Source organism: Nyctereutes procyonoides, unplaced genomic scaffold (assembly GCF_905146905.1).
Source record: "Nyctereutes procyonoides isolate TBG_1078 unplaced genomic scaffold, NYPRO_anot_genome, whole genome shotgun sequence".
Classification (NCBI taxonomy): domain Eukaryota; kingdom Metazoa; phylum Chordata; class Mammalia; order Carnivora; family Canidae; genus Nyctereutes; species Nyctereutes procyonoides.
The window spans coordinates 35,553,077-35,563,489 of record NW_026575044.1 but is presented as its reverse complement, the minus strand read 5'-3'; the positions used below and the strand labels follow the sequence as shown (position 1 = coordinate 35,563,489).

General features: G+C 41.1%; 1 pseudogene; it reads left to right on the top strand.

Annotated features, from left to right (window-relative positions):
• The first annotated feature begins 2,036 nt into the window (after positions 1–2,036).
• On the top strand, positions 2,037–2,623 carry LOC129508658 (ferritin light chain-like; annotated as a pseudogene).
• Positions 2,624–10,413: the final 7,790 nt, after the last annotated feature.

Here is a 10,413-nt window from a genome sequence, read left to right as displayed (position 1 = left end):
TTTCAATATGAAAAGCACGATGTATGTCACAAACAGAGGGCTGTGACTTCAGGGGAGACAATAAACAGCAGGCACAGATGAACTTTTAAAAAAACAAAGGCCCTATTCTCATGTAAATACTCAGTAATAAAAGCTATGGAAAGAAAGCCACAGGAAATATAAAATATAAACAGAATATTTTCCATGAGGAGTCAGCAGATTTTATCAAGTTAATAAATTATTACAATAGAGTATATAAAATCAAACTCATGCAGAATCAGACCAGAGAATATAACGTGTGGCTGCTGGGATTAACTGGTGGGAAAGATCTCATTGATTTTTGTAGAGCATTGGATCTGGGAGATTTTTAAATTAGGCAAGGATGATGACCCAGTTTGGGTGGGAAAAGCTTAGAGGTTCCCAAGGAAGAATACAGCCCAAGAAGAAATCTCTGGAGGTAGTTATTTTTAACCTTTCAGACCTGCTTGACATGAAGAGAATTCTGAAAACTGAAGGCAAAAAGTAAACATTTTAAGAAATGTGGCATCATTTCTCATTGTTGTGACCCAAGCAAATAATTTTAAAAAACAGGCAAAATCTCTTTACAATTAAATAGGGATTTGAGGAAAATAAAATTGAGCTTGCTTTTTTATATTTACCAGTATATGAGGAAACAAAGTTGGGTGAATTTTCTCTTGGACTGTGACTCAACTAAGAAATCCTTGTGCAAAATAAAAATCATAAGCATCAAATACAAAACGTATTAGAGTTAAGTGTGCCAAATTTAAAAATCAGTGGAAACATCATAGGAGCACTAAGACCATGTTTTTTTAACTGTACACCAGTTAGTTATTGCCAAAACAATGCCGCATAACAACCAACCATAAAAACTAGTGACATATGACAATATAAGCATTTGTTCTAATGTTTCTTTGAATCATTTGATGTGGTTCTACTTCACATACCACACTGGATCTGCTTCTCCTTGAACCACTCAGCTAGCCAGGGCATGCTCAACTCATGCTTCTAGACTCAAAACGAAAACATTTTTTTTTTCTTCCAAAATTACATATAAAAAAAAAAAATCTCTGGAAAAATGGTCCAGAGACAGAGACCAAGACAGACATGAAATACAGAAACATAAGCTTTTAACAAAACCTTTGTTACAGAATAATGATGTTTTTAATTTCCTTTCCATCTATGTGTATATTTCCATAGTATGCACATGCATATTATGCATATGAAAATCCTAATGGCTGACATTAATCTATGTTCTTCTTAGTGATAAAATAATCTAAGAAAATTTTCTTTTTAAAGAATTTTAAAATAGCCCTATAATATGAAGAGCTCAGCTCCTTTGAGAAGCATTCCCCACACACTGAAAGGTTTTGATTCATTTCTGCATACAGCAAGTAAACTCTTAAAAGGCCTTCTACCAAATGGCCATCTCTAACCATAGAGGTGAATTCCATCTCCACGAATTTGGGTGGAGTTTCAAACTAATGAGCAGTGAAGGCAGCAGCCCCAGGATTTCTAAGCCCTCACCCTTTTTAAAAGATTTTATTTGACAGAGGGAGAGAGAGCCAGCAAAAGCAGGGTGAGTGGGAGGCAAGGGGAGAGGGAAAAGCAGGCTCCCTGCTAAACAGCTCAATCCCATCTTGGGATCCTGACCTGAGCCGACCGCAGATGCTTAACCGACTGAGTCACCCAGGTGACCACCGCCCACCCCCAGGATTTCTATGCCATCTTCATCATCTCAATTAAATTTATAACAGAACCTCAGGAAAGTTAACTGCTAAACATACTTTCAAACTCAACTACCCAGAGAGTATTTTCTATCTGCAATATCAACTTAAAAATAACTTCTTAAAACATTAACCAACAGAGCACCTGGTGGTCCCGCAGATCTGTCTCTTACTTCAACAGTGTTTGGACAGAACAAACTCAGGGTACACCCTTCCGACCAGCCTCCAACCAGCCTTCTCCCGTTCACAACCATCAGAACCATCTTCAGCCAACACCCTATCCTGAGCTTAGCTTCTTATTACCAATCAACCATGAGCACCCAGATTCATCAGAATTATTCCCCCCAGGTGGAGGCCACCTGCAACCTCCTGGCCAACGTGCATCTGCAGGCCTCCTCCACCTACCCCTCCCTGGGCTGCTAATCCGACCAGGACCATGTGACTCCAGGGGGCTTGGGCCACTGCCAGGAGTCGGCTGAGAAGCGCGAGGGTGCGGAGTGTCTCTTGAAAATGCAAAACCAGCGTGGTGGCAGCGCTCCGGTCCAAGACGTGCAGAAGCTGTCCCAGGATGAGCGGGTGAAGCATTGAACACCATGCAAGCCACCCTGGTTCTGGAGAAGAACCTGAACCAGGCCTGTCCGGATCTGCATGCCCTGGGATCTGCCGGAGCTGACCCCCAGCTCCGTGACTTCAGGGAGAGCCACTTCCCGGGTGAGGAGGTGAAACTCAAGGACATGGGTGACCACCTGACTCGCTTCCGCAGGCTGACCACCCCCAGGCCAGGCCGGGCGAGGAGCTCTTGGAAAGACTCACCCTCAAGCACAACTAGGAGCCTCTGGAGCCCAGCAGCCTTCGAGGGGCCCCTCCACCCTGCCCTTGGTGCCAGGGCTTGTGCCTGAGCCTCCCGGCAGCCACTAGGCAGCGTTTTAACCCCCTGCAGCCCTCCCCCAAGCTGTGGACCAGGTGGGAACAAAGCTTTTTGCAGTAAAAATAAACAGGTAAAAATATATGTATACATATATACCTATATATTTATATATTTTATATATATGTAAAACTTCAACCCATCACAGACCTTGATAATGTTCTATGCTGGCAAAGAATTATGCACTAGTTACACTAGTGCTTAATATTACAATATTTACACTGTTGACTGGGAAGTGAATTTAGGCAAGTTTTTGGAAGGCAGTCTAGCAATGTGTATCAGGTAGTTAACTGATACAGGAGACTATCATACCCTTTGATCCAGTAATCCCTCTTCTAGGAATTTATCAAAAGTAATTGACAAAAAAGAAGTAATTGACTAAATAGAAAAAGAAGTATAGAAGTATACATAAGATGTTCATTGTTCTATTGTTTATAATAATAAGAAAAGTAGAACCTATTTAGATTCTCATCAATGGGAAATTTGTTCAATACCATGGAATATTAGGTAGCTATGAAAAAGAGCAACATTGAGCAGGTAAAAATACCCAAGATATATTAATAACTGAAAAGTATTAGGCCAAAGACTAGAATATTGTGTATAATACATATAATACACATATTTATATTTATATAAAATGTAAATTCCAAATGTGCTTACATATGTAAGAAAAGCTATATACCAAGCTGTTAACAATTATCTCTGGGGAGGGGATCCCTGGGTGGCGCAGCGGTTTGGCACCTGCCTTTGGCCCAGGGCGCGATCCTGGAGACTTGGGATCAAATCCCACATCGGGCTCCCGGTGCATGGAGTCTGCTTCTCCCTCTGCCTGTATCTCTGCCTCTCTCTCTCTCTCTCTCTGTAGCTATCATAAATAAATAAAAATAAAAAAAAAACAATTATCTCTGGGGAAAAAAGGGGCTTTTTAGTAGAATGAGGGGATAGTTGCTTTCATTTTTCCTTCTTATACTCCTACATTATTTGATTTATAATGAATATGTATTACTTTCATTTTTTTCAACAAAAAAATAACTTCTCAGCTATTTTCACTTTCTCTGTCCTCAGAAAAACCTTTTCAATTGTTTTCACTTTCTCCTCCATACCACCTATACACAATAAACCCCACCAAAATCCCACATATGCAGAAACCAAAATATTGATGAATATGTGTAGTTATAAAGTCAACAAAAGTTCAGAGGAGCCTGCAGAACTAACTACACTGGGTCAGGTGCTGGATCCAAACATGGTTTGGTTGAGGTCTGGTTTGTCCATCAGTTGCAGTGTTTACTCTTGTTTAAATATCAATAGAGACAACTCTGTGCTCAAAGCTGGTTGAGATTCCAAAGGCAGTGCCAGCCACCCAGTTATCTCCTTGTTAACTGGTACCCATTTCACAGCCATGGAAGTAAGTCTAAGAGACTACTGAGATGCAGTCTTTGCCTCCCTGCTTTCAAAGATGGGATTACATGCTACTCTTCTAGCCAAGGTTCTATCCAAGCCACTGCTACCCTCTTACCTCAGTATAAGAAACTTAGCCTGCCCCTATTTGAGAATGGGGCTGAGTGAGAGAGAGCAAGAGCCAACGCAAACCAATCTGTCTGATTTTACTTATCCTGGGTGCCTTATTGCAGGCTTTCTCATATAAATCATCAGTCTCTGCCAGATTGCTTTCATGCATGTTTTCCATGCTTTCTCTATATCATTCCCTTTCCACATTCCCCTGGGGAGATCCACCCCGCCCCCCCTCCACCACTGGCCCTTCAAGAGACAGTTGAAATGCAGTCCCATTTATGGGACACATAAATTCCTGTCCTCAACTCAGAAAACACCTCTGTCTCTTCTCTGATCTTACCCACTACTTTGTACTTCTATCGACATACTGTGAACATGCCCTATAATTTGTTGTGTACATTTCTGCCTTCCCAAAAGGTAGTGTGAGCCTTCAACAACTCTCTCACCATCATCCTCATGGTTTACTTACTCTTTTCTGCCTGCACTATACGTACCCAGCAAAATATCAACACTAAGTTAAGCCAACCACCTGCCCTCTGCAACCCTACACTGAGACTGCTGGAGAATACAAGTAACAGCACAAAGTGCTGTCACTACTCCGTGTTTCCAACAGTAACTGGACCCTGAGTACTGCCCAGGGCAGCCCCTCCCCCACTGCTTACACTAGCAGTTGCTCAAAACCTTCCCACCCTACTCAAGCTTTCTGCACCCACCAGATTACTCCCCACCCTCAGCAGCTAATTTGGATTACTATTTGGAGAGAGAGACCACTCACCAGGAACTGCCTCAATCTCCTCTGCACTTCCACCTCTTCCCTAGTCAGGCCTATGCAGGTAGCCACACGACAGTGGATGCTGTGGATGCCCCACTCAGATCCCCTGTAGTGGCAGGTGTCCTCGTCCCTCAGCTGCTCTGAGGGCTGGTTGTTTAAAATTCATAGCTACTGCCTCCCCTGGTGAACTGCCCTCAGCCAGCCAGAACCCACATAGTCTAGAAGATGATGTTGCACTCGTTTGGCAAGCAGATCTTAACCAATGAGTGACTGGCACAGGAGGAAAATGCCAGTCCTGGCCTCAAGCTGAATAACCCTGTGGTTCAGCTTGTGATGCTGCCCCTTCCTCTACGGTCACAACGGATGTTAGTTTCCAGTCAAGATCACACTCTTGCTCAGCTCTCTTCCCCTATCCTATTCTATGTCTCTCTCCCTTCTCCCCTCTAACACACACTCACTTGAACGAGAATCTCTGACCCAGGCTCTGCTCCTAGAGAACCCAACCTAGGACACATCCTAATCACTATCTCCTTTCCTCCTGGCAGTGTGGAAAAGGTGACTCTCTTCTAAGCAAACGTGCTCTGGACCCTGCCCTCTCCTTCCTTCTCACAGACTGTGCTGTCATCTGTTTTCTCTCTTTCCTGGAGTTCCCAGTTCTCCCCTCTTCATTGCCTCTTTCCCATACAAATTATTTAAGATCATTCTTTCTTACAACAAGGCTAAACAGAAAACTCCATGAACCCTTTATCTCCTTATTTTCTTTCCAGTCTTCTTAGATCACACTTCTTGAAAAAGTAATCTATGGCTACTTTTTCACTTTTTTGCCTCCTAGGGTAGTGTAATTCTCTAAGATACAGAATATCAGAAGAGGAAAAGACATTAGAAGGAAAATGAATTCCCTTTCTGATACATTGTCTGAGATGCCTACCATATTAAATTTAAAATGTCTAACAGGCAGTTGATATTGAGGGTTTCAAGAAGTGATGTGATGGTAAATAATTAACTGGCTCTCTGGTGGACAGGGGAAATGCACACATATATATGTTCATAAGTTTTATACATTTTACTGGTATGGAGGATGTGTAGTTCCTAATTTACAAATAATAATAAAGCATCTAATACTGCTTCTCCATTTCTAATTTATCAGCCATTTCTCATCTTCTCCCATGCTCACTTTTATTGTCTGCCCTTTAAATGGTGGTTTCCTTCAGGGTTCCATTCTCACTACTGTCTCTTACCTTTACATTAAAAATATTTTCCCTGAGGGAATCCCATCCATATCCCTGGTTTGACTACCACATATGCACTTTCTGTCCTGGGCCAAATTGTTCCACTTCACTTTAAACTAGTGGTGTGTTACAGCCAGGCTGTACCGGCTTACGAGAGCCAATTGTTAAATTTTCCAGAATTGTGTGAGCCAATTGGTTCTAAATCCAGCCATTATTAAAATTATATAAATTTCCAATTAAATGACACCAAGAAGTGATCACAAGGAATAAAAATTATCTATTCATTTATGGTATCATTTGTTCATTCAATATTTAATTTTTTTGAGCACTTGCAAGTGCTTGGAAATCTAGTATATTAAAGTGGACCTTTGGGACACCTGGGGGGCTCCAGTGGTTGAGCGTTTGCTTTTGGCTCAGGATCGTGATCCCGGCGTCCTAGGATGGAGTCCCACATTGGGCTCCCTGCAGGGAACCAGCTTCTCCCTCTGCCTATGTCTCTGCCTCTCTCTTTGTCTCTCATGAATAAATAAATAAAATCCTTAAAAAATAATAAAATAAAAAAATAAACTTTTTAGCATTAACCCTAGGCTGAGGTCCAAACACACTCCGAATAAGGTGCTTGCCCACCTAGACAGGATTTTGCTAAGGAGGTAGCTGAGGCTTTCTTCTCAACACTTACTATAAGAGCACAAAAGATATAAAGTTACAGTGACATGAAAATGGAAATTCCAAAAAAAAAAAAAAAAAAAGAAAATGGAAATTCCTCTGAAGAAAGTTTTCAAAGGGCTGTGAGTGATAGCTTCATGCATATTCCTCTCACTTAAAGCCCAGGTTGCCCTCCACAAGTGCTTTGGAATGGACCACCTGAGGTTTCTGGAGCCTGGGGAACATGGCAGACCAGTGGCCCACTCCCTCCAGAAGAAAGGGTATACCTGAAAGGCAGTATGAGCTGGTCTGCAGACACAGAGTAAGAGACTATGTTTGAGAACTACTACTTCTAACAGGAACCTTAGCCCAGAGAATTCCAAGTACAGCCTGACTAAGAGGCTTCTGACAGAGAGCTAGTTAGTCTCTGAAGAAAGGCTGGAAATTTGTGTTTGGAAGCAAAAGTCATACCACTCACTTACTGTATCATCTTTTCTTCCCTTAGTTTCCGTGACATAATTTCTCCTGCTTCTGTAACTTCTTGATCTCTTACATTGTCTCACTAATTCTCTTTGTCTACCCACCCCCTCTCCAAATGCTTACATCTCCAGGAGTTCAGTCCAGGAGATGAACTCCTGACATGAACTCCTCACGTCATCTCATCCACCCCATGGCTTCAGCATTACCCCTGTGCTATACGACTCATGATTTTCTAACTCCAGCCCTAGCCTGTCTCCTTGGTTCTGTACTTAGACTTGTAATTGTCTATAAGCAGCTCCACGTTAGTTCAAACTTGAACCCTTCATTGTCCCTCTCAAATCTCTGTGCATATTTGGGAGTTTCTTTTTTTAATTTTTTTTTAATTTTTACTTTTTTTTACTGGAGTTCAATTTGCCAACATATAGCATATCACCCAGTGCTCATCCCGTCAAGTACCCCCCTCAGTGCCCATCACCCAGTCACCCCAAACCCCGCTCACCTCCCTTTCCACCACCCCTTGTTTGTTTCCCAGAGTTAGGAGTCTCTCATGTTCTGTCTCCCTGATATTTCCCACTCATTTTCTCTCCTTTCCCCTATAATCCCTTTCACTATTTTTTATATTCCCCAAATGAATGAGACCATATAATGTTTGTCCTTCTCTGATTGAGAAGACTTCATGCTTCTCAATGGAGATTCAAGATTACTTCACTCAGCATAATACCCTCCAGTTCCATCCACGTTGAAGCAAATGGTGGGTATTTGTCATTATTAATGGCTGAGTAATATTCCATTGTATATATAGACCACACCTTCTTTATCCATTCGTCTTTCGATGGACATGGAGGCTCCTTCCATAGTTTGGCTATTGTAGACATTGCTGCTATGAACATTGGGGTGCAGGTGTCCTGGCGTTTCACTGCATCTGTATGTTTGGGGTAAATACCCAGCAGTGCGATTGCTAGGTCATAGGGCAGTTCTATTTTTAACTCTTTGAGGAACCTCCACACAGTTTTCCAGAGTGGCTCTACCAGTTCACATTCCCACCAATAGTGCAAGAGGGTTCCCCTTTCTCCACATCCTCTCCAACATTTGTTGTTTCCTGTCTTGTTAATGTTCACCATTCTGCCTAGTGTGAGGTGGTATCTCATTGTGGTTTTGATTTGTATTTCCCTGATGGCAAGTGATGCGGAGCATTTTCTCATGTCCTTGCTGGCCATGTGTATGTCTTCCTCTGTGAAATTGCTGTTTATGTCTTTTGCCCATTTCCTGATTGGATTGTTTGTTTCTTTGATGTTGAGTTTAATAAGTTCTTTATAATCTTGGATACTAGCCCTTTATCTGATATGTCATTTGCAAATATCTTCTCCAATTCTGTAGGTTGTCTTTTAGTTTTTTTGACTGTTTCTTTTGCTGTGTAGAAGCCTATTATCTTGAAGAAGTCCCAATAATTCATTTTTGCTTCTGTTTCCTTTGCCTTCATAGATGTATTTTGCAAGAAGTTGCTGTGGCCAAGTTCAAAAAGGCCAAGTTCACAGTGCTGTTGCCTGTGTTTTCCTCTAGGATTTTGATGGATTCTTGTCTCACATTTAGATCTTTCATCCATTTTGAGTTTATCTTTGTGTATGGTGTAAGAGAATGGTCTGCATGTGGCTGTCCAGTTTTCCCAGCACCATTTATTGAAGAGACTGTCTTTTTTCCAGTGGATAGTCTTTCCTGCTTTGTTGAATATTAGTTGACCATAGAGTTGAGGGTATTTGAGAGTTTCTTAAGAACTTAAGGATACATTTACCATAAGACCTAGGAATTTCATTCCTAGATACTTACCAAAAAGCAACAAAAATAAATAAACACACGATGACTTTGTAAATAAATGCTTATAGCAACATTATTCATAAGTGCTAACAATTGGGAACAATGCAATGCCTATCAGTTGATGAATGAAAAAACAATGTGGTATTTCCATACAATGGAATACTACTCAACAATAAAAAAGGGGAAAATGACTAATATGCACAACAAGGATGAATCTCAAAATCTTTAGTTCAAGTGAAAAAAATTGGAAATAAAAGAGTGCATATTGTATGCCTACAGTAACATGATACTTCTAGAAAAGGCAAAATTATAGCAATAGAAAGCAGAACAATGGTTGCTGGATCAGGGATAAGCACAGATATCTTCAAATAGGTATGAACAATGCTTTGGAACTATTCTAATACTGGACTGTGGGGATGGCTCCCCAACTGTATGCATTTATCAAAACTTGTTGAGCAGTATGTCCCAGACTTCTGTGTGTGTGTGTGTGCGTGAGAGAGAGAGAGAGAGAGAGAGAACAGTGTACTGAAATTGGGTGAGTTTCATGGTATAAGAAGTATACATCAATCAAGCTATTTAAAAAAGAAGTTATATTTACACCATACTGTAGTCCATTAAGTGTGTAATAGCAGTATGTCTAAAAAAATACAGTGCACATATCTTAATTTAAAAATACTGGTAAAAAGTGCTAACCATCATCTGGGCTTTCAGCAAATTATCATCTTAGCTGGTGGAGGGTCTTGCCTCAATGTTGATGGCAGCTGACTGATCAGTGGTGGTTGTTGTAGGCTGGGGTAGCCATGGAAATTTCTTAAAATAAGACAAGTTTGCCGCATTGATTGACTCCTTCTTTCACAAAGAATTCCTCTGTAGCATGTGATGCTATTTGATAGCATTTTATTGACAGTAGAACTTCTTTCCAAACTGTAGTCAATCCTTTCAAACTGTGCCACTGCTTTCTCAACTAAGCTTATGAAATATTCTAAATCCTTTATCATCATTTCAACAATCTTCACAGCATCTTCACCAGAAGTAGATTTCATCTGAATAAACCACTTTCCTTGCTCATCCACAAGAAGCAACTCTTCATTGGTTCAGGTTTTATCATGAGATTGCAGCCATTGAGTCACACCCTCAGTCCCCACTCCTAATTCTAGTTCTTTTGCTATTTCCACCACATCTGTAGGGACTCCTTCTACTGAAGTCTGGACGCCTGCAAAGTCATCCATGAGGACTGGCATTAACTTCTTGCAAACTCTGGTAAATGTTGATATTTTGACCTCTCCTCATGAATCACAAATGTTTTTTTTTTTT